The sequence below is a fragment of the Numida meleagris genome, chromosome 12, assembly GCF_002078875.1.
Source record: "Numida meleagris isolate 19003 breed g44 Domestic line chromosome 12, NumMel1.0, whole genome shotgun sequence".
NCBI classification, from domain to species: Eukaryota; Metazoa; Chordata; class Aves; order Galliformes; family Numididae; genus Numida; species Numida meleagris.
The window spans coordinates 13,465,769-13,468,454 of NC_034420.1; the positions used below are offsets into that span (position 1 = coordinate 13,465,769).

The following is a 2,686-nucleotide window of genomic DNA, read 5'->3' on the forward strand; positions in this document are numbered from 1 at the left end:
GTGGCTAAGAGCCTGAGATACCCCCGTTTGTTGCAGCATTTGTGCTGAGGCTCCAGCACTACCCGGCCGGCAGGCAGTGCTTACACAGCTCCAGAAAAGTGCCTTCCCTGCAGCTGGCCGTTTGTTGCCACCATCCGATAACACAAGCACATTTATTTAAATCAATAGTAATTAATTTTTTTTCCTCACTTCTCCTATGATAGGCAATGCAGCAGGAGCGCAGCAACACGGCGGGGGAGGTTTTTCCTTTACTTAATGACTGGATGCAGCAGTTCCCTCCAGCCTGCGGGCTGCATCACATCAGCTGTGGCAGGAGGAGCAGCTGAAGGAGCTGCTTGTTAGCATGGTTCCTCCTCAGGAAAACGAGGATGGCTTTTAACAAAGCAGTGCTAAGGATGGGGTAAGGTGTTCACACTGTGTTCGGCTCAGGGCCTGCATCCCCCACAGCCCAGTTTGCCATGAGGTACCCCCAGGGATGAATGAGCCCCTTACAGCTGGGAGACAGGTGGAGCCTCTGCAAATGGTGGGGGTGGGTGGTATAAATGAGGGGCAGCCTCACATTTGGGGATGGCTGGTGGGGGTGTGTGGTTGCACCAAAGTCCCTAGCCTCATGGGAAGCTCTGAAAGGCAACACGACCTGCAGAGAAGCATTCTCCAGCTGACTGAAGGAGAAACCAGGTGAGATGTGTTTCTTAAAAATCAAACTAGTTAATGCAGGAAGATGCAGGAGAGCTTGGTGGTGGCTCGGTGCGTTCCCCTCCAGCTGAGCTTGTCATACCCTGAAGTTTTGCTCCCTTCTCTCTGGTTCATAAGGTGGGGGATGGCCCGTGCTCCTCTGGGAGCTATCACCATGTGGATGTAGCGTGCCCCAAGGGGGGCTCACTGGGGAGTTATCAACCTGGTGAAAAGCAGGAGGCATCCTTGCTAATGAGAGCAGCTTTCAGGAAGTTCAGGCGTTCTTCTTTCTGTATGAAACATGCAGGGTAGCTTCAAGTGAGAGCAATAGCTGCCAGTGCCCATGAAATCCAAAAGTGAGACTTCCCAGCAGCCTGCAAAGAAAGCCTGTTGATTTCAGTGTGTTTTAAAGGGCTTTAGAAAAGAGGGCTGGTATTACAGCCTCCATTTCTCAGCTAGAAATACTGAGGAAGAGAGAAGAGATTCCTCCAGGCTTGCTTGGCAATGGAGGTAGGGAGAGCATCGCATCTAGGAAGTCAAGGCAGAGTGCACCCAGTGTGGTTCGTTCTTATTATCCAAACAAAAACTGCTCCAGCTTGAGCACTACAGGCTGCTTTTGCTCCTGCAAAAGATGTGGCAGCTTAAAAAAATGAAAACAAACAAAAAAATCCCGTGGAAGCTATAAGGCTTTAGTTCTGAAGGCAGTACGACCTGAGGAGTAAAAGGAACGTGGAGTGTTCAGTGCTTGTTTGCCGTCCTGAGTAGAACCCCACCCTGCTTCACTCATTACTGCAACGTAAGTACTTAGTAAAGCATTAATCTTGTTTGTTGGTAATAGCATGCAAATTAAACACCTGCTCTAGGAATCTGTAGTGCTTTGTTCCATTAGGTGGTGTTGACGTGTCAGATATTTGGACTCTAATTCAGAAAAATGGTGCCATTTTCATTTATCTTGCCTAATAAAGAACGAAGGTGTGCACTGATACAGGGCTGCCCACAGCAAGCGACCAAAAGTGAAAAACAGTGCTTAATCTAGCCACTAAATTACATGTGACATCTCATTTAAAGATAAACAGCCTGCAGGCATGTGTCCAAGTGGTGTTGATGAAATTTTTAAGCATTTCTTTGAATTCTCATTTAACCTCAATTTGGTAGCGAAGGTGCTTTGTTGGCTGTGAAGAATTGCTTCTCCTGTGCGTGAAGCAGCAGGAGAAAGCTGTAATGGGAGACATGGAGATGGAGTGACCCCCTCCAGTCCCTTAGAACCCAGCAGATATTGGTCACAAGACGGGTGGAAGGGGCTCTTGTGATGTGGGATGTCAAAACTCCCAGGGTCCTATTTCCAGAGCTGGGTTCTCAGGATAGAAGCCTTCCCAGCACTCATACCAGCATCTATGTACCTGAAAGTCATGACTCATCTCTTTTAGTTCCTGTTCATTCAGCCTTTTTCCTCACTGGTTCCCTGGGCTGTGCTTGTTTTCCTCTGGCCCTGCTGAGGTGTAATGCACAGCTAGACCAAATAAATCAGCTGACTCTCTTCCAGTGCAAAACAGAGGGGGATCACTCTTCTAGGGCTGTGTTCCTGTTTGTGCAATGACAGCACCGTTTTTCAGCAGGGCTTCCTGCTGGGATATCTCTCCTGTGGGCAAAGTGGCCACCAAGAAGAAATGAATTCCTTGTTTGTGTGTGTAGCCGGGGCGTTTCTGCACCTCGTACAGCCTGTTCCCATAGGCATGCCCTGGGAGCAAAGCACCTTGTGATAGAAATAAGGACTTCCAGAGGGCAGGCACAAAGCTCTGCATTCTCCTTCTCGTGCTTGATTATCTTCTGTAGTGGCTGCTTGAACTGGTGTCACTAGGAGGTGTTGCTGTTCTTGGATGATAGCCTTTGACTTGCTTTCAACTTTTCTCTTTTGAAGAGTGCTCCAGAGATGAGCTCTGATTTATTTTTGTCCAGCTCTCCAAAATTTTGTACCAGTGATTTTTGTTTGCTTGCTTGTTTCTTCCCCCCC

General features: G+C 48.3%; 1 long non-coding RNA gene across 1 annotated transcript in view; it reads left to right on the forward strand.

The window, feature by feature from the left end:
* Positions 438–2,686, forward strand: part of LOC110405579 — a 16,862-nt gene continuing 14,613 nt past the window's right edge. The window contains exon 1 of the long non-coding RNA XR_002442963.1: positions 438–678. This is a non-coding gene — a long non-coding RNA (uncharacterized LOC110405579). The remainder of the gene's footprint in view (positions 679–2,686) is intronic.